Source organism: Rattus norvegicus, chromosome 4 (genome assembly GCF_036323735.1).
Source record: "Rattus norvegicus strain BN/NHsdMcwi chromosome 4, GRCr8, whole genome shotgun sequence".
Lineage (NCBI taxonomy): Eukaryota > Metazoa > Chordata > Mammalia > Rodentia > Muridae > Rattus > Rattus norvegicus.
This window is the reverse complement of record NC_086022.1, coordinates 135,133,446-135,160,560: the sequence shown is the minus strand read 5'-3', so window position 1 is coordinate 135,160,560 and position 27,115 is coordinate 135,133,446. Positions and strand designations below refer to the sequence as shown.

The 27,115-nt window shown below is 44.4% G+C and overlaps 2 long non-coding RNA genes across 22 annotated transcripts in view; one reads left to right on the top strand and one right to left on the bottom strand.

The window, feature by feature from the left end:
* Positions 1-26,563, bottom strand: part of LOC102555697 (uncharacterized) — a 60,913-nt gene extending 34,350 nt beyond the window's left edge. For 6 of the 17 annotated variants that reach the window (XR_005503783.2, XR_005503785.2, XR_010066238.1 and 3 more), the window contains exons 1-3: positions 26,280-26,547; positions 21,270-21,374; positions 19,174-19,416 (exon numbers count right to left, since the gene is read on the bottom strand). This is a non-coding gene — a long non-coding RNA (uncharacterized LOC102555697). The other 11 variants (XR_005503788.2, XR_005503789.2, XR_005503787.2 and 8 more) reach the window with 7 other exon arrangements.
* LOC108350739 (uncharacterized) lies at positions 5,643-22,829 on the top strand. Of its 5 annotated transcripts, XR_010066240.1 has the most exons (8): positions 5,643-5,805; positions 6,338-6,413; positions 8,071-8,277; positions 9,257-9,426; positions 12,639-12,742; positions 13,377-13,479; positions 17,422-17,662; positions 21,911-22,829. It is a non-coding gene; the product is annotated as an uncharacterized LOC108350739 (long non-coding RNA). The 5 variants fall into 5 exon arrangements; XR_005503802.2 differs by lacking the exon at positions 8,071-8,277; XR_010066239.1 differs by having other exon boundaries at positions 5,643-6,413.
* Positions 26,564-27,115: the final 552 nt, after the last annotated feature.

The following is a 27,115-nucleotide window of genomic DNA, read 5'->3' as shown; positions in this document are numbered from 1 at the left end:
TGGTGATGGTGATGGTGGTGGTGATGGTGGTGGTGATGGTGGTGGTGGTAATGGTGGTGGTAATGGTGGTGGCTGCAGCAGTGGCAGTGGCGGCAGCGGCAGTGGTGATGGTAAGACTATAATGAAGAGTAGCCCCCAGCTGCTTGCCACTCTGTCTGGCGAGGAAAGAAATCAGTTACATAAACACTTTTTCTCATTGTGAAGATAGGATCAGAGCTATAAAAGCAGCATTCTGCTCTACTTGGCACCTGAGGCCTGCAGAGCTTGAGCAAGAGGAGGGCTAGATTTGCAAAGCAAATCTGACAGGAGCTTTTTATTGTCAATGAGAACTCCTTCCTCCAAGACGGACATACCACAGTACACAGTCAACTCCTTTCACGGCAGACAGAGAGGAACAATGGTTTTCAGAGACACTGCCCAGGGCCACACTTGTGCAACGGGGTTGGTAAGAAACCCTTAATGACATAGATCGATTGTTCGGTGATTCCTTGTCAACATGATGACGCTCCATATTTCTTGTGCAGAAGTCAAAGCCAGTGAGGAAAGAGATCATCCCCAGGTCATACAAAGCATGTGCACACCCAACGGGCATCTACTGTGAAGTCACAAGTCTGGGCATACTTTTTCTGTTCTTTTCTTTTCTTTTTTTAGGACTGGGAGTAGAGGGGAATGAGATTGCTTGGAGTCTGAAGCCAGGAAAGGCAGACCACAGCAAGAAGGAACCTTCGTGTTCATCTGGGTGGTGTTTATGAGTCAGAAAACACGTGTAGAATTTCTGCCTGATCGGAGTCACCAAGTCAGTGTCTGACACCATCATAACTACATAACTACGGCATAAACCAAGGCACAATTCCCTGATGTGCAAGCGCTGCTCAGTCCAGAAGTGTAGGGTAGTCGGCATCGAGAGCTGTAACGGCACCTGACCCGGCTGCGCATGCCCAAAAGGCATGCCCACACCCTACCACAGAGACACTTAATCAGCCAAACTCATTGCTACTCTCTTCCATCACAATAGGTAGGAAAAGGGAATCAGTTAGATGCCCATCAGCCGAGGAATTAATAATGAAGATGTGGTACATTTATGCAATGGAATTTTTAGTCAGCTGTAAAGAAAAGTGAAATTATGCAATGTCCAAGAAATGGGTAGACCTCCAAAGTGTTACATTAAGCGAGGTAAGTCAAACCCAAAAAGATAAACACCTCACATTCTCCCTCATATGCAAATCTTAGCGTCTACCTTTTATATATGTGTATCTAGGTAAGACTGGGGGAGGGGGGATACCAGGAAACTAGAAAGGGGCTGGACCAGGGGAAGAAATGGGCTTTAAGGGAGAGTGACTGAAAGGGTAATGGAGCACCTGTCGAACGAAAGTGAAAAGGTGAGGACTGGGGGTGGAACAGTCTAGACCGCAGTGGATAATGGGAACGTGAAGGAAAAGAGGAGAGAGCAGAGGAGATTAAAAAAAATGTCTTGAGGAAAGCTGATAACATCACATACTAATAATGTAAGGGTTTTTTTTTTAACTGAAATTTTTAGATATATATAAAATTGAGAATATTTTGCATGACACGACTAGAGATCTAAAACGAAACTAAAAATAAGCACAAATTGGATAAAATATTTTTAAAGGTTCAAATGATAATTTTGTTAGCTATCACAATAAAAAAAAAATACTAAAAGCTTCTATTAAGCTCAGTCCCTATTCAATGAGGCGGGTTGGTTCTGGCTGGCGTTAAATACTCTCAGATTGGGCATTAGGTGGTACAATTTTAGCCCAACAACCTCAAACAGCATTATTTGTCCAAATATTTCCATCTGCCCAGGCTTCAGTTTCTTCATCTGTAGGATAAGTATGTCACTTTCAAGAAAGCAGATGCAGGCTGGTGAGCTCTGGAAGAGCCCACGTACATCACTTAAACGTGTGGCTCTCTCTCTAGAAGCCCATACCCATGACTTAGGTATGTGCTGCCCTCTCCCTACGCACCCTTCTCCTCCCATGGCTGTGCTTAAATCTATATTAAACATTATCGTTTTCGGGGGTTTTTTCCCTGGGTTTTTATTGTGTTTGTTCATTTGTTTTGAAAGCCCAAGCCAGCTTCCAAATCCCTGCGTGGCTGAGATTGAAGGTATGTGGCACTGCGCCAGAATCTTAAAACTGCTTCTGTAAAACCTTACTGTGTTTTTACACTGGATGGGGGCGGGGGGACAAACAAACTTCATGCATAAAACCCTTAATGCTCAAACCAAAGAAATTGGGAAAGAGGGAGGTGTCTGGAGAGAGAGAGAGGAGAGGTGAAAGGAGAAATCCAACTGAGCTGGGTGAGGTGTTGAAGGGTATTCAGATCTAGGAATGGTGTGACCCAGAACCTGCTTCTAGACCGCCATGGCAGTAGTCACACTTCAGAAGAGATGATTGCATGAGACACAGGAGGACAAGAGTTCACAAGCCTCTGTCTTCTCACAACACCCCTGCCTCAGTGAATGGGCAAGTAAAGCAAAAGTAGGCAGAAATAAGGATGCTGTGCAAGGTCACCTGTACGAAGTCATCCACCGTGAGCAGTCAGTACCACTAAGGCAGGGGGAGCCAGCCTAACCATGCCTGAGGTGCCACATTGCAACTGAAGAGTCGCATTCACCACTCGCTCCGCAACCAGGCTCTACTCCGACATGAAACGTGTCCCTCTTCCTTCCACTGACACCATAAGTAAGAGCACATTTGCTTTACAGGACAATGTTTCATAAAAAAAAAATTAAACAGTAAACAAAGCAACGCCTCAGATTCCTGGGGGTGGGGAGGGGGGGATAAGCAGCTCTTCAATTCTATCACTTCCTGCTCTCACCAGGGATACCCTGTCCGTCAAAAACGACAAGACCAGCTTCCTTAATGCTGGAAACTGCCATTAAAGCGATCCACCACCGTATTACCTCCAATGCTAAAAGATGACTGCTGTGGTGGCCTTTTGTTTGCTCAGACTAGGACGAGAGGTAGCCAGGGAAAATTCTCACACAGCTTTTCTGCCTTCCTAACAAGGAGGGGGTGGGGTCTGCATGGCTGTTTCATTAGGACCACCAAAGAATTTTTATTAGCAACTTCATCATATTTAACTAGATCCTTGAGTAACGCGGGGAAAATCTGTGTCAAAGCGCTGTCAGCCTCTGATGGATGTTTTCATTCTTGGAGTGTTATTATTGTTCTCCTTATGTGGCGGGGCTGCAGTGGGGAGTTCAAGCTTATTACACTCCACGCCCCATCTGCTGCCATGCCCTGGAGGTAGGAGCCCGAGTTCTAGCATCACCCCTGTCTCCATAATAATACAGCTCTGCTGAACAGGCAGGTTGGATGGCTGGTTCCGGGACGCTATCTCCACCTTTTTGACCTTAGAAAAGTCCTAAGTTCTTCACATAATACCAATCGAAACCATCACGGTAAAATGAAAAGAAATCAATGTGCTTATAATCTGGCAAACCAGGGTACCGATGCCTTGTTCATTACTAAATGAACTCTATTCATTCGGCAGCAGCCAAGACAGTGACCGAGAGACTACCACAGTGATTCACACCATAGGTCAGCCTTGGAGGAGTCAGGAAAGCATGGGTTTTAAGGGTTAAAATGTCTTCCACAGCATCTACGGCCAGTTTGGATTTTCTTAAGGATGGCTATACATCCCCCACACTCAACCACTGGAGTCTTCTCACAATGTGATAGTAATGGCTTTCAACATTGAAAATCCAGGTCCCCAGATCTTTATAAAACTAAGACCTTTTAAACAAACTGACTAGTCAGAATCCGGTGGAGATGGTGTTACATAATTTCCAAGATGCCCTCCTCACAAAAGGTGATGTGGCCCAGCACCTCCTTCTTCTCTTTCCTTCTCTTCTCCTTCCCCCAATCTCCTCCTCCACCCCCCCCCACTTCTTGTATGCTTAGGAAGCTCTGAACTGACACCCATGAAGCTTCCACAGACAGATCATATAAAGAGACTAAGCAGGGGAAGAGGTGCCCCAAAGCCCCAGCCTACCTCAGCTGTTAGGCGCTCCCTGGCTCAGATGCAGCCCTGATTATTCCACCTCTCTACACACCCTGAAATCTGCCACAAAGAAGTGAGTTGTCTCCCTCCAAGCCCCACCCAGGTGCACACATCAGAATAAAGTAGTGTCGATTTTGTGCCAGGAGAATAATTTCTACCCAGCACCAAATGGCCTGAAGAATCCTGTTCACTTCAGAGAGACTGCCATCGCCATCCTGGCTTCAGTGTTCCTAAGCACTGAAATCTTCCTCAGCCAGGAGAGTTTATTCCCAGTGATTGTTTCTATAAATGATGAGTTTGGCATGGAGAACTAATTTTCTCCAACACAGCGGACTCTCTGGGTAAGGCAAGCAAAAGAGGCCTGTTCAACTATGTCCACCTGTGAAATGGCTCTTCCCGCCAGGGCCCCAGTGAGGGAAATGAAGGACCCCAAAGCTCTTCAAGGATAAATCAAACCACAGTGATTTTTTTTCATGTCCGTGTGTCCTACCATCCCAGAAACTTTGAGGGATTTCAAACAGTAAAAGCTAGAAAGTTGAAAATTACAATATCACTGTGTGTTTCTACTTGTTGGAAAACACTTGGTGGGAAATGAAGGATTTATAAGTGCTGAGTTGAACAGAATTTTAAAAGATGATGTATGGGCTAAGAGAAAGGGAGCCATGTGTCTCCCAGAATCCCTTTGCCTTGTGGTATATTTCACAATGTACCATATATGGTATACCACTATATGGTATACATATGGCTAGACTTTTATAATCCTTGTCCATAGGCCAGGAGCAGCAGCAGCAGTAGTAGCTTAGTGGACATAGTCTCAGAGCCAATCCCAGCCCTCAGAATCAGGATCTGCACTTTCCTCAAGACTCCTGTAGCACACGTGCCCATCACAGTTTAAGAACCACCACCTTCAGAGCCAACCCTTCCCCTCCCTCCGGCTGGCGTGTTCTCACAGAGCTGTCTGGCCTTTGGGTGTGCATCGAGGTGCCAGCTCAATGACAGTCATGTGACCCCAGCATGCACACAGGGAGTCAGATGGGGGTTTCTGCTGAGCTGGTCAGATGAAAAGGAATGGAGGGAGTAGACGGGTTCACAGGTCAACATGAGGTCAGCATCAGAACCACTCCTTCTCCACCCCTCTATGTCTCTAAGAGAGACTGGCGCAGACATCAAACAGCAAAGATGAGCAGAGTCAGCCTCATTCCTGGAGAAGGAAATATGACTCAAAGTCATAATCGTGCTCCTACTGTCACCTCACAAAACTGTAAGCACCAGCCACACAGGACCAAGCCCTGCCCTAGAAAGCTTATACTGTGATTGGCCCAAAGGAGCATCTTGAAGACAGGCCCTGCCAAAAAGAGGAGGGGGCTCCATCACACAGGCTAGTGTTCCGGAGTGTGAGGAGGAAGAGGCAGAGGAGAAGGGGGAGGAGGGAGGGAGGGGGAGGGGGAGGAGGAGGAGGAGGGGGGAGGAAAAGGAGGAGGAGGGGGGAGGAGGAGGAGGAAGAGGAGGAGGAGGAGGAAGAGGAGGAAGAGGAGGAAGAGGAGGAAGAGGAGGAGGAGGGGGAGGAGGAGGAGGGGGAGGAGGAGGGGGAGGAGGAACAAAAGCTTCCTGCCTTCGTACGAAGAAGCAAAGAGTGGGGAGAGAGCCACTTGCCGCATCCACAGCCAAGGTGGCCACCACGGAGGAAAGCCAGCTTGCGAAGAAAGGCCACATGCAGCGTGCAGCCAGAAGGCAGGAAGATTCCTGACTTCATCTGAGCAGCTGCAACCAGACAAGGTGGAAGTTCCACGAGCACAGAGAAACCATTCCTCAAAGACCCTTGAGTTTCTATCGCTTTCTGTCAAAGGCCAAGAGCAGATAAGGCGTCGGAGACCCTCCTGACACCAACACAGCTCCTGAGCGCAGAGTACTTCAGGCTCCCCAACGCGAGATGCATCTTTGTTTTTGATTTTTTTTTCTTTGCAGAAGTGACAGGCTTGGCATAGTATTAGTTTGTTTTCTGTTGCTATAGCAAAGTGCATAAACACTTCTAAATATGAGTTTTATTTAGCTCACGTGTAGGAGGCTTAAAATATAAGATCAGCCAGCTCCATCTGCCCATCCTCTACTCAAGGCTCCCTCGATCCTGTCACAACATGGCAGGGACTCAGAAAGAAATACCCACATGCAGAAGAGATGGCCTCTCTTCATAAAAATGCACTCTGAAGAGCAGTGACCACCCCCAACCAGGAGACAACAGTAATCTGTTCAGAGGTAGTGTCCACAATGATCTGATTTCCTCACAATGGGCCTTATCTCTTTCTTAAAGCTCCCTCCACTTCAGCACTGCCACTCAGAGAAACGAGTCTCCAGTATATGAACCTTGGGGCCCACAAGTGAGAAAGGTATTATAAAAACTCAACAGTGGGGCTGGGGAGGTTTCTCAGTTGGTAAAGTACCTGTCAGCCAAGCATGAGGGCCTGAGCTCAGATTCTCAACACTCGCATCAAGATCTGGGCATGGTGGTACATGTCTATAACCCCAGCAGTGGACACAGGGAGATAGACAGAACCCAACCATCTTGTCCAGTGAGTGAGCTTCAGGTTTGTTGAGAACTCCTGTCTCAAAAAGAAAAGATGGAGAATGATCAAGAAAGATACCAGATGGCAACCTTTTCTCTTTATATGCATGCTCACAAGTATGTATGCACACCCACACGAACATGTACACTTTGTACACACACACACACACACACACACACACACACACACACACACACACACACACACCTGCTTTCAGCAATTCAAGGCCAAGTCAAAGAGGCTTGAAGAAAAGAAGGTTGAGGAGAGGTGTGGAACCTCCAGGACACTGGGCAGTGCAATGAGACTGGAAAGGCCAAAGTGGTCTCTGGGCTGAGAGAAGAAGAATCCAGCAACCACGGTGTGAGGGAGGGGAGTTAGCTATCTGCAGCCTCCCATTGGCTAACTCCAGTCTCACTGCTGGGCCAGCCTCTGAGAGCCTCCAGGTGAGGCAAGAAAGATAAATAGAGGAAGAATATGGGTCTGTTATAGGGAGCCTTGAGCCAGCAGGACTGAGACGGGGAAGCTGGGAAACCCCAAACAGTGGAGAAGATCACAAAGCTCCCTAAGTCCTCAGACAAGCATGGCTCCTTACAAACATTGGCTTTGAACACAGCAACCGGAGATAACTATCAGACACCCTCTTTTCCTTTCTAAAAGAAAGGGGTAGATCTCTGACCACAGACAAATTACCAAATTCACGTTACCCAACAGCAACAGGAAAGAGAAACAACAAAGAGCAAAGCAGATAATAAGCTTATTATAACTGTGTGGGTGTTAGAAACATACTTGAGATTCTCCATGGTAGACCAGAAACCAGTGACCTTTGGTGAGAAAAACAAAATAGCAGAGAGAGAGAGGGAGAAGGAGAGAGAGAGAGAGAGAGAGAGAGAGACAGAGACAGAGACAGAGACAGAGACAGAGACAGAGAGACAGAGAGAGACTGAGAGAGACAGAGACAGAGAGAGAGAGAGAGAGAGAGAGAGAGAGAGAGAGAGATCTAGTTTAGGAATCATGAGTCACACGGATTACTGTTAAATATTCTTTTCATTTTTTTAAACAACTTTAAAGTATGACAACCAAAAAAGTAAAAGAACCATTCTTAGCTCAAGTACTCTACAAAAACATACCACAGGATGAATCCAGCCCACAGGCCACAGTTTTCAAAGTCCTGCCCTGCGATAAATCACACAAGATGTCCAGGGTTGCCACCCACTTAGAGGGAGTGCCTTCACCTTGACACTTTGTAATATGTGCTAAGTGTATAAAGCTTTATCTTATGCCTGAAGGTGACTTAGTTTCTTCTGCCTGTGCAGACTCCCATTGGGTACTCTCTCAGGGGTTCCTTACCACAAACAGTTACTTCTAGTAACAGGATTTCAAACGCAGTGGTGAGTTCTTAGTACGGTCCAATGCACAGGCTATGATAGTGTTTCAAATTTTACTGCACTTATAACCATGAATATTTCTGTGTTTTGTAAAGCCAAGCAAAAGCAGGCCGCAGCTCTGTGGAGGATGGGGGTCACCTTCCTAACACCTGTGAAGAGAAACTTAGTTTCATGCTCAAGAATCAATGCTGTGGGGGCTGGGAAGATGGCGAAGTGTCTGCTTGCCTTCAGAGCAGGAGAACCTTAGTTCAATCTCCAAAATCCATAAAAGAAAAAGAAAAAGGAAAAAGTTGGGTATAGAGGTGTGTGTTTGTAATCTCAGCACTGGGGATGTAGAGAGACAAGAAGCTCTCCGGGGCTCGTAGGCCAGCCAGCACAGCCTTTTTGGCAAGCTCCAAGTCAATGAGAGACTGTTGGGAAATGGATGACTCCTGAGAAACAATACCTTAGGTTAGCCTCTGACCTCTACACATATGCACACATGAATTATACACACACACACACACACACACACACACACACACACACACACAAGAATGTACACCTGAGTCATTTGAATGTCATGTATGATGTAGGAGATTTCTATACCATGTGTGCATGCTCAGTGTATGGTAAAGGTTAAGCATCTCTGAGCTATGTCCACTGGCCTGCAATGCCTCCTACAGTTATCACAACAGCCATGAATGCCCTGTCAGTTTCCAAACAGTGCATCCTATCAGCTGAGGTGTATCTAGAGGCAGAGAGAGACAAAGGTCAGACAATTTTGCACAAATATTTTTAACTCGTTCAGCTTTCCCAGAGCCTTGGGAGAGGACATGCATGAGAGTGGCCCAAGTTTCCGTGTGTCAGCTTCTTATCCATTGCCTCTGCCTTGCAGATGGCTGCTCTAGTACAAGAATGTATAAGGTGCCACCCCTGCACAGGTGCTAGGAAACCCCAGCAAAATATCTGTATAAACTCACCACAGGCCCACAGTTGGCACCAACTACATAATTTGGAGAACCCAGATGTAGAATGAAAATATGGTGTGTCTATCTAAAACCATTCGGAACACCAAGACACCAACAGTATAGCATTGAACAGGATTAGGGAGTTCACTGCAGGGAGTTTCTGAGCAGTGCCCCTGCATGACCCACGTAGGCCACCATCCTCCAAAGCCCCTGGTGGAACTGCAGGGCCATCTTAACAAGTTTGTGTTCTTAACAACTGCTTCACACACACACACACACACACACACACACACACACACACACACACACTTTCATTTTGTCTTTTGCCCAGAATCTGTCCTATGCTGAAAGAAAGGAGAAGTTTACTGAGGACACATTTAGGATCACATCTAGGAAGAAGGGGACAATTGTGAAGAGGTCTTCCCACTGGCTGCACTGGCCCTAGGCTGCGACTCTGCAACTCTGAAGCCTTCTGGATTTCGTTACCTGTTAGGCAGATAGGTGAGTATCTTAATCAGGGTTTCTTTTGCTGTGAAGAGACACCACAGCCAGGGAACTCTTAAAGGGGAAAACATTTCATTGGGGCTGGCTTGTAGTTTCAGAGGTTCAGTCCATTATCATCACAGCAGCATACACGCAGATGTGGCGCTGGAGAAGCTGAGAGTTCCATATCTTGAAGGACAATACCACACTAGGCCTAGCTTGAGCAAATGAGACCTCAAAGCCCTTCCCCCACAGTGATGCACTTCCTCCAATAAGGCCACACCCACACCCAGTCCAACAAGGCCACACCTCCTAACAGGGCTATTCCCTATGGACCAAGCATTCACAAGCTGAGTCTATAGGAGCCATTCCTATTCAAACCACCACTGTGGGCTCTACAAAAGGCTATTTGAAAGCAGACACAGGGGCTTGGAGAGATGGCTCAGAGGTTAAGAGCACTGACCGCTCTTCTAGAGGTCCTGAGTTCAAATCCCAGCAACCACATGGTGGTTCACAACCATTTGTAATGCGATCCGATGCCCTCTTCTGGTGTGTCTGAAGACAGCTACAGTGTGCAAAATAGATAGATAGATAGATGGATAGATAGGAAGAAAGAAAGAAAGAAAGAAAGAAAGAAAGAAAGAAAGAAAGAAAGCAGACACAAACATTAGCACACCTAGGTCCAGCTTTCCATCTTGAAGCCTGGGTTTCATGAAATAGCACAGATGGTTTGCAATTAGTTTTAAAACTATGGTGAGGCTGGATTTATTCCTGCCCAAAGCATTTTATACATTCCCATGGAAATAAGAATTAAGCCATGGCTGGCACAGCAAGTATAGATCCACATGATGATATAACGGTCAAAAGGCTTCGCCAGACTACACAACAACCCGCATTTCCAGACAGAGCCAGAGAAATGGCTCAGCAGTTAAGAGCCCTGGCTGCTCCTCCAGAGGACCTGGGTTCTGTTCTCAACACCCATACAGTGGCTCAAAGTTGTCCATAATTCTAGTTTTAGGGGATCTGACACCCTCTTTGCGTCTGAGACTCCAGACATGCATGTGATGCATATAGACACATGCAGGCAAATACTCGTATATGTAAAATAAAAATAAATAAACCTTTAAAAAAAGACAGACAGGGCTGCTATGCGTTTAAGTGGGCTGCATAGCAAGTAGGGAAAGTGTAGAAGGAGTTTTATGACTTGCCCTACCAAACTGAAAAACTGAGTTTAAACATCCTACTTGGAATTTTCCAGAAACTAAACTTTTATATTCGGGGTGTGTTTTTTTCGTTGGCACTTTGGTAACAAATTGTCACTTTAAAAATAGCTTATTCAGTGCAGTTTTACTGTAAATAAGTTCTCTGTGGTGGCTATTCATGGTTGTTAGCTTGAATTAACTAAAACCCAAGTGGCAGGGCACATCTGTGAGAGAAATTTCAAGTCTTTTGAGGTGGGAAGACATACCTTTAATCTGGACCACACCTCCTGATGGCAGCCTACATGCCAGACATGGAAGAAGGAAGCTTGCTCTTTGCCTGCTTGCTCTTATTGGCAAGTCCATTCCTTCGGTGCCCTTAGAGCCTGCTTCTTCAGGATTCCAGTAATACACTGAAGACCAGCCAAGACATCCAGCTTTGTGGATTGAGCAAATACTGGATTCCTGGACCTTCCATTGGTAGACAGCCACTGTTGGATTGGCTGCATAATAGCACCTCACTCTAGACCTTAGCATAACTGAGGCCATGATGGAAATACCACTCAGGCCTTGGAACCCAGCACAGAGGCAGCACCACCTGCCAAAATGAAAACAAAGACATAACCGTCTGAGTCCACAGTTCTGGGAACATCTCTAATATACTAACCTTTCCTTGTTGGCTTCTGTTGTTCCACCTCTGAATGCACTGTTCTCGCTGAGGTATCTCAATCCAGGATGTGGAGTTTGTACTTAAAACCTCACCCCGAGAAAGGCTTGGGACTGTACTCAGGTCCCAAATGCCCAGTGTAGTCACTGACCAGCTAGTAAAGACTCACTATTGGCTCGAACCTGTGTCTAAGTAGTCTTCTCTGGAGGATACCTCACAACAGCTAGACCACAGCCTGCAAGCCATTATAATAAATCATATAAATTTATATTTATATTTATATATCATTAACCATGCATGTATTATATTTAATATATTTACATTAAATATAAATGTATATATTTATATTCTATATATTTATAAATGTGTGTTATGTTATATATTTATAAATCTATATCATATATTGTATATTTATTATACATAAATATATATGTACTGTGTACAGTACTTATAAACTGGCTGTTCTTTTGCAAGGCCACGCAAACACAATGAGTAGCTACTCGATGTGCTCACGTAGCACCAGTGTTGGCAAACATGGAACTCCCCCAGAATAGCAATGATACAGTTCCTCCTTGATCATTACCTGATGGAGCTGGTCACTGTCATTAAGAGACTGTGTCATATATAATATATATTATATATTGCATTTACATCTATATAGTATTCATATATAATATATATTTATATAGTGAAAATATTTATAGAATATATACACATATATGTATGTATGTATACTCATTCTATAAGTTCTGTTCCTCTAGACAACCCCAACTAATGCACCCACTGTGGTTTTTATTGAAGAAAGAGTCATTCCTCCAGTCTCCCAGGGATGCTCAAAGCTTCTTATACATTAGCAGTAAAGATCTTTTGCTTTTTCCATCATTAAAAAATTCTGCACATCACGTTTCACTGTAAAGTGAGTGGCTCTGTCTACTTACTGCTAGAGATACGGTTCCTGAAAGTAGGCCAATACCAAGAAGACTCTTCATGGATTTACCGTGTCTTGCATTCTCTTCAAAAGACCAAAAGAAGTCTGCCACGTTGTCTAAAAGTTGCCTGCACCCTCTGTGAAGAAGTATTCAAAACCATCACAACATCTGCACTTCCTAACCTGCTTCTCCTTGAGAAATCTAATGGTGGTAATGTGTCCAGGAGACAGCCCTAAGACTAGGCTGCTTTATTCAGAACCACAGGAAAGATGGGAACCTACTCCCATCAAGATCTACTATTCTCAGTAAGAGTTCAGATTTCTTTTAGGTTTTGGTGGTGGTGTTGTTGTTGTTGTTTTGCTCTGAATTCAAAAGGTACAAGAATGTTGAAAACAGACTCTCCCTAAAATCTTCTCCACATTCTCTTAATGCCAGTGACCAACTCCAGGTCATCTCCAGGCAGATGCTGAATACATAACAGTATGTGTACTACTGTTGTTCCGGGGAACACCATGTTAGCCGATACTGGTGCTATTCAGGTAAATATACCCACCATTTGTGTTTGCATGACAGTGCAAAAGAACTGCCAGTCAGTCTATAATACAGAGCCACAAGATTTCCTGTGAAACATTATCCTTAGGTGTCCACATATTCTACCTGGTTAAAGTTCTGGTGGGTTGTTGTTGTGGTGGTGGCGGTGGTGGTGGTAGTGGTGGTGGTTGTTAATTCATTTACTTTACATCCCAATCACAGCCCCCCTCCCTCCTCTCCTCCCAGTCCCACCCTCAGAAGCTCCTCCCCCCAGTGCCCCCTCCCCTTCTCAGAGAAGAGAATCCGCCTAGTGCACCCTGTCCAGAACATCAAGTTGCTAGAGGACTAAGCGCATCCTCTCCCACAGAGGTTTGACCAGGCAGTCTAGCTAGGGGAAGGGGATCCAATGGCGGGCAACAAAGTCAGAGAGCCCCCGCTCCAATTGTTAGATGACCCACATGAAGACCAAGCTGCACATTGGTTACAAATGTGTAGTGGCCTATGTCCAGCCATTGCATGCTCTTTGGTTGGTGGTTGAGTCTCTGAGCCTCCGTGGTCCCAGGTTAGTTGATTCTGTAGGTCTTCGTGTGGTGTTCTTTCCTCATCCGGCTCTCTCACTTCTATCCCGCACTCTTCCACCAGACTCTTCGAGCTACAGCTGATGTTTGGCTTGGGATCTCCGCATCTGTTTTCAACCGCTGTTGGATGAAGCCCCTCAGAAGACAGTTTTGCTAGGCTCCTGAAGGTCTCTTTTGAGCAGAGCTGTAAAACTCTAAGGATTGACTTGTTGCTTTAAGGCAACTTATAGTTGGAAACACAGGAAATATTATCCTATGATCACTTTCACTTTCAAAATGGCACCATCATGGGACTCTGTGTGTGTGTGTGTGTGTGTGTGTGTGTGTGTGTAAGTGCAGAAGAAGAGTGAAAGGGTTCAGGAACTTTCAGGAGTCAGTTCTCCTTCCCTCGTGGGTTCTGGGCATCAGATTCGGGTTGCAAGGCTTGAGTGACAAGCACCTTCACACACACACACACACACACACACACACACACACACACACACTGCACCACTTGCACCACTTTGTGGCTCAATAGGCAAAATCCTTTTTCGTGATATTTCAAAAACTTTGGCCTGGAGGTCTCAGCAGTAACATGGAGTACCATGCAAGCCAGATGCCCTGAGTTCAATCCCTGGGTCCGACAGAGTGAAAAGTGAGAACCACCTCCCAAAAGCTGTCCTCAGACCTCCATAAGCATGTTGTGGCACTTATGTGCCTGCATTCACGCGAGCACACACAAAATAAATACATGAAATGTAATAATGGAGAAAATTCCATACTGATCTCAGTATTTTCAGGCCCTGAGAGTTACCTGGGGCAAGGGATTGGTTTACCAGGGAACTGAGCCTTCCTGTTTTGCTTTATTTTAAAATATTGGTTTTAAGATATATAGAGAAAGTACTTCTTGATTCCCAATCCAAGTAAATTCAGTTACACGTTCTTAAATATGTTTTGATATGCATGTACACATATATATGTACATATTTATAATTATAAATAAATATACATATATCTGTACATATATACATATTTTTAAAGACCGATTCTCATAGAACAACTTAGGCTGGCCTCAAACTTGTTTTCAGCCAGTGATGACCTTAAACTTCTGATCCCCCTGCCTCTGACTCCTGAGTGCTGATTACAGGCATGCAGCACTGTGTTTTATGCACCCCAGCCTGTGTGGTACTGGAGCTCTAACGGCGTTTGTGTAGACTAGGCAAGTACTCTGCCAAGCCTAAGTTCTCCTCTGTGCACATCAGGAGGCTGCAAGATTTACAAAACGACATTAGCAGAATCTCTAAGTAACACACCCTCGGGTGGCCAGTTCTCAACCACACCTCCCCAAAGCACCCAAGTCTTATTTTAAGTGTATATAGGACACACACATATGGGCTGGCACTGGCGGGGGTAAGGGGGGACAAGGAAAAAAACAATTTATTGCAAGAGGGAGAAAGAGCGCAAAGCAAACAAAGCAAATTCCATAAGTGAAAGAAGGCGGGAGATGAGAAGGGGGCAGGACCAGGCCGGGAGCAAACGTAGTTACCAAGTTGTCAGCAAAAGCGCAGCATGAATTACAGCTTCGGGAACAAAGAGAATAAGATTGAAGCAGCAGAGATATTTCATCATAATCTACATAGACCACTGAGTTTATTTGGTAGTTAAGGAGGTAATGGCTTTCTTTCAAACTCATTTTAAAAGTTCTTTTTTTAATGGTGGCAATAAATGTTTTTTAGTGCTGGGACTATATCCACTAGAGTGGCCACACGGCCACATTCAACCCTTACATAGGATGCTTAATGAGGTGACTCCAGTTTAGCTAAAATATTCTGTGCTGTTTCAACAATTTCATACTTAGGGGAACTAACTCACAAGGTATAGAGACAGTGGGCGAGCGAAGAGGGATTTCGCCCAGGGTGTGAGGCACCCAAGGGTTTTTCTTAAGTATGATGGCAACTGTTTCTTCCTCATAAGGTGCTAAGTGGCTTGAAACTTTAACTGGGGCATAAAAACAAATTAACAGAAGTAATGTATGAAATAAGCTTATGTCAGGATCCAATTACAGCATCAAGTTATGCTAAAAAGTTGATTGATGTGTTTTAACATCAAATAACTTGGAGCCGAGGGGCTAAAACAGAGTTTCGGCCTTCCATCAGCCCTAATGGAGAGCCAACCACGGAGGCATCCACACGCCATCTTTCTAGCTTGAAAAGATCTATTGCTTCTCAGGAGCTGCAAAGCTAGATCGGGCTTTGTTTTACTGTAGTATTAACTAATTATCATATAAAGAAATCCCCCTTTAAAGTCTTCATCTCATCAGGGAGCGGGGAGATGGATCAGTTGATAAACTGCTTGTTGAACGAGCACAGAGTCTAAGTTCATATTCCAGAACCAGCCTAAACCTGAGCGAGGCAGTGCACACCTATAAGCCCAGGGCTGGGGAGGCACAGGGTCCTGCAGCTTGCCAATGGGCCAGATACCCCAATCAGTGAGCAGAGAGACCGAGGACAGACTCTGTCTCAAAATCTCAGAGAAAGGTACCCAGCATAGACCTGTGGCCTCTACACACATGTGCACACATGCACGTGGATCCATACACACTTACTACAAAAACGTTCCTTTTTACAAGTGTCTGTCCTATTAAATCAGGCAGCACTTTCAAATCTGTTGTAACTATGGGAAGAAGCATGCGTATTCGCCCCCCACAGCTCATGTGAGGATTTAGAAATCTGAACTCCAACGAAAAGCAGGAAAAGACAGCAAGTGAAGGAAATGCCTGCAAATTTTTGCTTAAAAAAACTAACCCATTTGCAGTTGGTCATAGGTACACATGTGTGTCTATGTATGCGTATGTTTTAGGCTTTCATTTACCGCAATCTTTTTTAAAATAATTTTTTGAGATTATATCATTTCTCTTTCCCTTTCCACTCTCCAACCCTTCCCATGTATGCCCCCTGCCTTTCAAATTCATGGCCTCTTTTTTCATTAATTATCGTTACATATATTCATGTGCATACATATACATATATGCATATAGGAATACACATATACATTCAGGAATCCATATACATGTAGGAATATATTCATATTTATTAAATATATGTGTACCTATATATACATATAGGACTACATATACATATGGAATATATATATGTGTATATATTCATATATGTTCGTATATATGTATATGTAAACATGTATGTTCCTATATGTATATATGAGTGCATATACATATATATGTATATATTTTCCTAAATACATTAAGTACATATAACGTCATTTGCATGTATATTTTCAGCCTGACTGACAATTTAGTATTGGAAAGCCCATTAGTATTCTTTTCCCTGGGGCACTATTTGTGCCCAGCTCCAGTAGATCTACAGCTCAGCACCTGAACCTGAGGCTCAGGGATCATTGCAGAAGAAGGGGCAGAAAGATTGTAAGACACGGAGGATGAAGGAATTCAGTATGAGTTTGAGTCTCCCAGAAATGTCAGAAGGTACACATGAAGCCTCACCACCAGGACTGCCTAAGCATGACCTGACCAAGAATGACACCAATGGACATGCTAACAGGGAGAGAGGAGAGCTCACAAGGCCTGAACCCTAGGAGAAGAATTACTGTAGCAGTCTCTACATTAATGTCATTCCATTATTAATATACTATAATGCAATATATTTTAAAAGATACTTTTATATCCTTACAGCAGAGCTGGAAAACAAGTATTGAAAATCTAATTGCATTCAAAATTAAACATATACACTTAACTCTGAAGAAGCTTGGGTGCTGGGGAGTGATGAATAATTAAACGACTCAAAAGCAAACCAATGGGGAGAAAGGCTACATTAAAAAAAATACCAGAGACATCCAGGCATAAATCATGATTTATAACCCATTCCAACTTTGACCCCATAGAAAGCCAGAAAGATCAAAGGTGATGATTCATTATATATTTATTGTTTGGCCAAAACACTACTCATCCGTCTTCATTTTTAAAGATATATATAGAATTTGTACAAGTTCTCACAGATAGAACTGTTGCAGGGTAATTATTATGTGCAGAATTTATCATAAAATCTGCAGCTAATAGGACAACACGACTAATTCAGAATTTGACTCTCTCTTTTCAGATTTAAAGCCTTCGCTGCTCTGTAGCCAAAAGGTGGATGCTGCAATGCGTCATGGGAAGATGGCTTATGGTTCAGATGAATTCACCATAATCCTGCAGAAACCTTACTCTTTAATCCTCTAATGACAATGTCGCTAAACAGAAGCCACTGCTGCCATCATTAATACATCCACACATGACCAAGCTAAGAAATTCCATTTGGAAACTTTGCATCAGAAAATGTCAGTTCCACTGAATTTGAAGTGAGATTGCTATTTCATTGTTCTTATTGTTTTGTTTGGTTTGCTTTGTTTTGTTTTCTGAGACAAGGTTTCTCTCTATACTCCTGGCTATCCTGGAACTCTATCTGTAGACAAGGCTAGCCTCAAACTCAGAGATCTAGCTGCATCTGCTTCCTGAGTATTGGGATTAATGCATGTGCCACCGCAGACTGCCATTTTAACTGGTGATGCCTCAATCAAATTAAAGAATCTTTTTCTAGGCAGCTCAGAGAGAGCTAAAACAAACAAACAAAAAAAATGAAACAGATGATGTCATATGTTTGCTTCAACTCCAAAGTGTAATGGAATCCATGAACAAACACTGAAACTAGAACCCGACCTCAAATCTTGTTGTGAAATACCTACAAGACCTCCAGTTATCTTACACTGCTGTTATTACAGTCCTAAAATGTAACATAATGCTTTTTAATATTTTATGAGATGCTGTGCCCTTGTATTTGGAGAAGAGAGGAGAGAGATTCACAAAAAGAAGCTATGGGGCTGGGGGTGTAACACAATGATAGAGCACTTACTTGGCACCCATGAAGCCCTGGGGTCCAGGCCAGTACCATAAAAAGTAAAATCATGCAACATAACATAAGCCCAGGTCTTGCTATGCAAACAGAACAGAAGACGCTACGGAAGAGCATAAACTCCCCCACACCCCAACCAGCACAGTCAAAACACTAGGATGTGGAAGAGAGGGCTCCAGCCCCCAAGCTTCCCTCTCCACTGGTGGGGAGCCTTCTGCTTGGTTTGCCTAGATAGAAGACCTCGTCACACTGAGTTCTCTTGAGCGACATCCATAAGCAGAGACGCTAAAGAACACTAATTCCAAGGTCGAATTAGTTAAAACATAAGACCTGGGGATACAGCTCAGTTGTAGAACCCTTGCCTGCACCCCACCCCACCGAGGTTCCATCCTCAGCACTGGACGGGGAGCCAAATGGGATGTACTGTTCTTAGGGATTACTGGAGAGTAATTATACTATACTCTGTGAGTCCCTGAAGGAAACAATCATAGTGGTAAGTAGGTGGTTGGGTGTTTGGTTTTCTCTGTGTTCCCTCCATCTCTGTCTGTTTCTATGTCTGTCTGTCTCTATCTATGTCTGTCTGTCTCCCTCTCTCTCTCCCTCTAGTCCTTTCTGTCTCTGCCTCTGTCTCTCTGTCTCTCTGTCTCTCTGTCTCTCTCTCTCTCTCTCTCTCTCTCTCTCTCTCTCTCTCTCTGTCTCTCTCTCTCTGGCTTTATCACTAGAGTTCTCTGAAAAGCACCTGTGTGGAGCAAGAGACTTGACACAGCACACAGCTCTCTGACTGCAAGCTGCCGTGTGGGCCTTCAGAAAATGCAGCATTCAATGTGGAAATCAGGTGGGATGTCTGTGGGACAAGAGCAAGAAGTGGCCTCCTGTTAGGAAGGCAAGAAGTGGCCATTTCCCACCAGAGAAACCCTGAACCAAGCCAATTGCCATGCCAGACTTTGAAGTCTGACCCACCAGAGGCAAAATCCAACTGTGCTTCTCTCCCAGCTGTAGGACCTTTGTCATTTGCTGGGCAGATCCCTCTGTTGCAATGACTTAAATAAGATGATGCTCAAGCTGAGTGGTGGTGATTGCTGATGCTGGTGCACACCTTTAATGCCAGCACTCGGGAGGCAGAGGCAAGCACATCTTTTGAGTTCAAGGCCAGCCTGGCCTCTGAAGAGACTTCCAGGGCACCCAGGGTCACAGTGAGAAATCCTGTCTCAAAAAAAAAAAAAAAAAAAAAAAAAACATCATCACCACCATCACCATAATCATCATCATTACCATCACCATCTCACAGACAACTGTGAATAGACTTCAAGCACATTTAGACCCTCTGGAGAATTATGAATGACAACCATGAGACAGCCCACCATACATGAAGTGCTGAATCCCTGCCTGCTGTAGGTCCAACACCCACACCCACTGCCAGCATCAGTCCAGCTCCCTCTGAGGAATTGCCCTTCCATCATATATGCTCTTAAATAGGGTGATGATTAAAGACCCTCACACCCAGTACAGAAGCTGAAGCATACAACTTCCTCCTCCCACATGTGCACATTGGTACAGAAGCCAGAGGACCCAGGCTGAGCTGATAGGCTTCTTTCCACCAAGACACTGAGTCCTAGCAACAAAAAGTCAGGATAGAGAGCAGCCAGTGTGGGTGGCAGGAGTCTTCCCGAGCCCGGGGAGCTACCTATTAGATCCCCGTATCAACACCCAGCTCTGGACCGGCAGCGTTTATAAATGCTGGCCCCTAAGGCCATTCAACTGATTAACCTCATTAAGCATGAAAACAAAGATTCTCTAATGTTGTACACATCTGCAAAGAGACACATCTAGAACAGGTTGGGTCTACTCCTTAATGGAATCTGAGAAAAAAAGCACATGAATAGAGTGGGAAAGAAAGAAGGCCCAGAAGTTAAAACGGGGCACTGCTCTTAACAGAGGAACCAAGTTCAGTACCCAGAACCTGTGCTGGATGACTCACAACTACCTGTAACTGAAAGGGGATCCAGTGCCTCTCACTTCCAAGAGCACCTATACCTCTGTACACACAAGCACACACAGAAAGGAAGAAAGAACGAAAGAAAGAACAAAAGAAAGAAAGAAAGAAAGAAAAGAAGAAAGAAAGAAAAAAGAAGAAAGAAAGAAAGAAAGAAAGAAAGAAAGAAAGAAAGAAAGAAAGAGAGGAAAGAAGAAAGAAGGAAGGAAGGAAGGAAGGAAAGAAAGAAAGAAAGAAAAGAAAGAAAAAAAGAAGAAAGAAAGAAAGAAAGAAAGAAAGAAAGAAAGAAAGAAAGAAAGAAAGAGAGGGGAAGGAAGGAAGGAAGGAAGGAAGGAAGGAAGGAAGGAAGGAGGTAAAGAGTAAACTAAACCTCTGTCCCATGTATGGTTTGCATTAGGCTGTGTCCTTCATGATCTAAGGGAAAATGGAGACATCTCTACATTTGAAGCAGACTATGTTTAAGGGGGGAACTGGTTTCCCAGCAATGGGAATTGTTCAGAAGCCACAGCGGACACTGGGAAGTTCAGAGTTCCAGGACTGCAGGAAGATATTGCTGCCCAACAGGTAAGACACAGAGGGTAGGGTCAGCATCAAACCAGCCCAGGGCATCAGAGCCTCCACAGAAACCAGAACCATGGCATGCCTGAAGCTACAGAAACTGAAGCTTACGCTGCTGCCTCCAGACCCTGTCCCCAGCAGGAAGGCAGAAACAGGATGGAAGATGTCTGGGCTTGTGCCTACCCTCCTGCCTGAACATCCCATTGACCAAAGCCAGCCAGATGAGAGTGGAGCCTGCAAGGGTCATCTCCTGTCCCCTTAAGCAGAGTAGAGGAATGACACGAAATGGGTCTGAGGTAGAGAGCCAGGACTGGCAAACAAACGGTCTCACAAGAAGCGTGTGATTTCATAAGCATGATCTAGGCTGCCGTGGGAACTTCCTGTCTAGTCAGGTTTCATCTTTCATATGAGACAGAATACTTGCAGTCACTGTATTAGTCAGCCTTTCATTACTACAGCAAACACTAGGACAATGTAGAAAGAAAAAAGATGTATTTGTGCTCACAGTTTGGAAGTCTCCACCTGGATTGGTTGGTCCCTTTGCTTTGGACCCAGGGTAATGCAACATATCACAGGAGTGTGTCACACAGCTGAACTGCTCACCTTATCACTAGGAAGAAGAAGAAAATTAAAGACTAGGGTCCCATAATTTCCCAGTGGGGTATACTTCCAATAACCTAAAGACCTCCCACTAGACCACCACATTCTATTGATACTTCTCAACCAAGACTTTACACGTGGTCCTTCAGGGGGGACAGGGGGCATTTACGACCTGAGCCAAAGAAGTCACTTACCTTCTATTCCCCAAATCCAAATTATCCCACCACCATCCCACCAAGAAAATTACGTATTAGAAAATTTCCTTTCCCTCTTCCCCAGATGATCTGTGGACACCAGTGGCACTGGCTGTGGGTGCTCCTAACTCCCATGGGCATTCTATCTTATGCCAAAAACCAAATGGACCACACCTGTCCTCTTCAGTGCCTCTAGAGTAAAAATCAAAGCTCTGAGTGAGCATTGGCAGGGTAAGGATAGTGCATGGGTCCTTTGGCCCCAGCTCCCCAGGGACATCCTTGGGACAGGCTGAATTTGTATATAATTAAGATTTCCTCAGCCAAATCTAATAATGATTTTTTTTCTTCCTAGGGAATTTCTGATAAGATTTCCTTGCAAAGGGACCATCTCTTAATGGGATTAGAGGGTCACAGTGGTCCCCCGAGACAGTGTGTTGGAAAACCATTTTGGAAGAAAACACAACTGGGAGAGAATGGTAAACATGGCTGCTAAGAGACAACTTCCGACATTGCCATCGATGCAGGGTGGCTCTATTTCTGCCTTGACTGCCGAGGGAGTGGGCTGGTATTTTGAGCACCCTGATGAAGAATTAGAGAGAAGTGTTATTGGAGTGCACAATGTTGACTTTGTCATGTGCCCAGGCATAGGGCAATCAGACCACAGGGGAATGGGGAGAGTGATGGCTACACCCCACTTGCTGTGAGCATCGACACTCCTATTGACTCCTGTTGACATGGTGGGGCTGCAGAGTCAAGTACCCTAACAAGAACATGTGCTCCAAGCAACTACATTTGCAAAGACTCAGAACTCTGGCTCAGGCTGGCTCAGGACCTATGAGAAACATGGGCCTCTGAAGAGGTGGAGAGACAGTTGGATTAGAAATAGCTCAGATATTGCCCAGACAGGTGGGCACTCTTGAGACTGCAAGGGAAAAAAAGAAATAAATAGCTCAGATACATGAAGCCAAAACATTCCTGCTAAGTAGAATTACTACAGCTAGGGTAGGAGCTGTGACCTTCCCAAGAGGTCACGAGAATATCCTGAATTCTTTTCCTGGCCTTAATTGTGTTGTCTTTGTTCATTTTGAAGTCTCTGTTTAAACAGAGATATAAGTAGTGTCACGCAATAATAAATTTCTTCAGCAGGCAGTCTTCTGTCTCTGTGGATTTTGCATCTGAAGATTCAAATAATAAATCAAATATATATTTTTTTATCTTTAGTAACTTGAGTATTTCTTATTTACATTTTGGTTGTTATTCCCCTTCCCAGTTTCCGGACCAACATCCTCCTAACCTCTCCCCCTCCCCTTCTATATTGGTGTTCCCCTCCCCATCCTCCCCCCATTACCACCCTTCCCCCAACAATCACGTTCACTGGGGGGTACAGTCTTGGCAGAACCAAGAGCTTCCCCTTCCACTGGTGCTTTTACTAGGCTATTCATTGCTACCTATGAAGTTGGAGCCCAGGGTCAGTCCATGTATAGTCTTTGGGTAGTGGCTTAGTCCCTGGAAGCTCTGGTTGGTTGGCATTGTTGTTCATATGAGGTCTCGAGACCCTTCAAGCTCTTCCAGTCCTTTCTCTGATTCCTTCAACTCGGGTCCCATTCTCAGTTCAACGGATTGCTGCTGGCATTCGCCTCTGTATTTGCTGTATTCTGGGTGTGTCTCTCAGGAGAGATCTACATCCGGTTCCTGTCAGCCTGCACTTCTTTGTTTCATCCATCTTATCTAGTTTGGTGGCTGTATATGTATGGGCCACATGTGGGGCAGGCTCTGAATGGGTGTTCCTTCTGCCTCTGTTCTAAACTTTGCTTCCCTATTCCCTGCCAAGGGTATTCTTGTTCCCCTTTTAAAGGAGGAGTGAAGCATTTGCATTTTGGTCATCCTTCTTGAGTTTCATGTGTTCTGTGCATCTAGGGTAATTCAAGAATTTGGGCTAATAGCCACTCATCAATGAGTACATACCATGTGTGTTTTTCTGTGATTGGGTTATCTCACTCAGGATGATATTTTCCAGTTCCATCCATTTGCCTATGAATTTCATAAAGTCATTTGGCATTGTTGTTCATAGCTGAGTAATATTCCATTGTGTAGATGTACCACATTTTCTGTATCCATTCCTCCATTGAAGGGCATCTGGGTTCTTTCCAGCTTCTGGCTATTATAAATAAGGCTGCTATGAACATAGTGGAGCACGTGTCTTTGTTATATGTTAGGGCATATTTTGGGTATATGCCCAAGAGAGGTATAGCTGGGTCCATTCAAATATATTTTTTTTATTTCCAGAAAGTTCCAGAACTCAGATTTGCCATGAATTTGGACACCATGCTGAATTTGTATGAATTAAGTGCTTTGTGGGTAAGCCCAGTTATGGCCTCTCCAGCATTCATTACCTGGAACATTGTTCACCTGGGTCTCATTGAGTGCACAGTCATGCCCACGGTGGAAACATCTGTACTAAACACATACAATGTTCCTGTCATCAGTCTTTAAACAACACACTGTAACAACTCTTCCCATAGTGTGTCCCTTGCACCAGGAATTACAGGCCATCTAGAAATGCTTCAGATGTAGCTGAGACTTGGGCCTCTGTGTACCTACACTTCCTGGGTGGGATGCCTTGGCCAAATCCTTCGCTGATTTAGTTGCTCTTTTCATTACTATCATCATAAATGACGAGTCTTTATTAATTATGTGTCTATGTATGTGCGGGTGTGTCTGTGTCTGTCTGACTGCGCCTGTGCACATCTCAGCTTGTGTGTAGAAGTCACTCGGAAGACAAGTGTCCGGAGTTGGTTCTTGACTCAGAAATAAGACTCAGATCTTCATTTGTGTGAGAAGCACCTTTATCCACCGAGCCAGCTCTCCAGCCCAAGGCTCATCTAAAAGATGTCAAAAGATGATAAAACACTGAAGAAAACAAATGAACAACAGCAGCAACAAAGCAAAAAGCAGCCTGCCACTGATCTAAGTTCTAAGCAGTCGTCGTTCTCGGTTTCAGTACGATGTAAGTTTCACTGGCCTGACTTTTCTATTTATTCTTCAATAAACATTGCGTTCTACGTGGAAATAGATTCTGAGAATTCATTACCTCCATGTCAGCACACACAGGGCCTCCCCTGCTCTGCTCGTCGTTCTTATCTTCTGTCCCATGGTAAAGTGTATTTCTGTGTTTAAATAGGAGCTTCAAAATAAGTAGAGACAACACCGCGGTTAGAAAGACCAGGAAACTAAACTCAAGTTAATTCAATTGTGTCACTCAGTGTGACCACTGGAGTGTTTGCGTTTAAATTTTTTTCAACTGCAAAGACATCTGAAAGCCACTAAAATCCATCCGGAATAAACAGAGGCGACAGAGGTACTAGAGTTTGTGCTGAAGGAACATTTTCATGAGTTACTGTCACATTAAGTTCATCGCTCACGACGGTTCCCATCCATTTGTGTATCTGCTCATTTGTGTGAAATAAATGTTTTGAAATTAAAGTTAATAAGAAGTACTCTTTGCAAGCCTGGTGCCACATTCCTGCAACTCCAGCAACTTGGCAGACTGAGCCAGGAGGAGGAGCGTGATTTTGAGATTCGCCCTTGCTCTAAAAGAAAACCCTATTTAGGGAGGAAAAAGCATTGTGTTCTCAGAATCGGCTGTGCTGTCTACTGAGCCTGACTATGTAGAGATAAATTTGAAATAATTGACAAATCTCCAAATCGGCAAATAACTTGAAAAGAAATGTTGCTTTTCACTACACAAAAAAAATCCACATTTTTTTTAAAATTATGAGCAGGAGAATCTTCATAATGCTCTTGGCAGGTGACCATGGCACATAGCTTTACTTCCAGCACTCGGGCAGATCTCTGGATTCGAAGTCAGCCTGGTCTATAGAGAGAGTCCAGGACAGGCAGGGATACAAGAGAAACCATGTCTAGGAAAACAAACAAACACAAAAATCCTCCTCACTTAAAAGAATCCAGCAGGGTGGCTGAAGAGATGGGTCAGTGGTTAAGAGCACTAACTGTTCTTCCAAAGGTCCCGAGTTCAATTCCCAGCAACTACATGGTGGCTTATCATCATCTGATAGGATCTGAGTTCCTCTTCTGGTGTGTAAATAAATACATCTTCTTAAAAGCACAGCAGGATTGGGATGGTAGCTCACTGGGAAGAGTGCTTCCCATGCAAGCATGAAGGCCTGAGTTTGAATTTATCTTGACCACCAGATTTGTATTAATATTCTGCAGCTGGCTGGGGATTTTCCATGAACCCAGTCATACTTAACTAACCATAATAACATCAATAATGGAGGGCTTCAAGGGCATCGCTCCCAACAATTCTTAAGAGGCTAGAGAGAAAAAAAAGACTCTCTCCTACAGGGTGACAGCGCTGGGGGGAATTGGAGGGAGATCATGGCAGGTAGACATGATCAAAACACATTGTATAAACGTATAAGATTTTCAAAGAATAAATTAAAAATGATCTTTTAAAACAAGAAATTTCTAAGTGGGAATAAAAGCAATCCCAGAACTGACAACCTGGAGGGTCAGCATATTTGATTTTGTACTGGAGCTCCAGTTATGGGCTCTTCTGCCCTCTAGATGAACCTTCCAGATTCCCAGCCTCCCTCCACCCAAGGATTTGTACTCTCTCCATGTGACAAAGCGTGCATGCCCCTCTGCCAGCTCTCTTTCCACACCAATGCTTCTGCAGCCAACACGTTTCTATCCCTTACTGTGTCTTGTCTGGGCGATGATTAAGTCCACCAGACAACAGCTCCTTCTCAGGCTCCCTGTGGTTGTCTGAGTCCTCCAAGGAGTTTGAGCAAGATGCCAGGTTAGAACCTTAGGAAACAACAAACAAATTCAGACAGAACCCTAGGTCTCAGCTGATATGGGGCACCCTGACTGTGGGAGACTGGGGGAGTAGGACGTTGGGGACAAGTCTAGCAGAGCCTGGATCTCAGGTGATTCTCTGTATCACTTGAAGCTCCTGGCAAGAGAACAGACTCTGTTTTGTGATGTCATCTATCTGTCAGACATCTAAACACCCTCTCTAAGTTCCTTCAGCTGTTGGGGGAGGGGACAGTTTGTTACCTCACCAACTGGCCTCTGGAAGGCCAGAGTTGGAATCCTAGCTCCGTCACAGTGAGCAGAAACCCCTTAGCTTCTTGCGTCTAGGGGACTCACTGTCAAATCACGATTCCTCCATTGACCTCTTGAGGGTCAGGTGAGAAAATGTCTCTCCCTCCAAGCCCCGGGGCACTGTACATGTTCAATAAGCAATAGACTTACACCACAAATGTTATGTGAACAGAAATTGCCCCCAAAGAAGATAAATAGACTGCACAGGGTAAAGATTATTCATGTGACAAAAGGTGTCAAATAAATGTCACTTAGCTAAAAGAAGACATGGTGGCTATTGGCAAGGCAAATATCAAATTACTGCAGTAACAACAGAGAGAAAAATCTTTCTGCACTGTGTCGTGTGGGTATTGATTGAGACATCCCCTTGGGACTGTTAGTGTTTCCACCTACACAGGCCAGCTGAGGGAGGGGGTGGAGAGTGCAG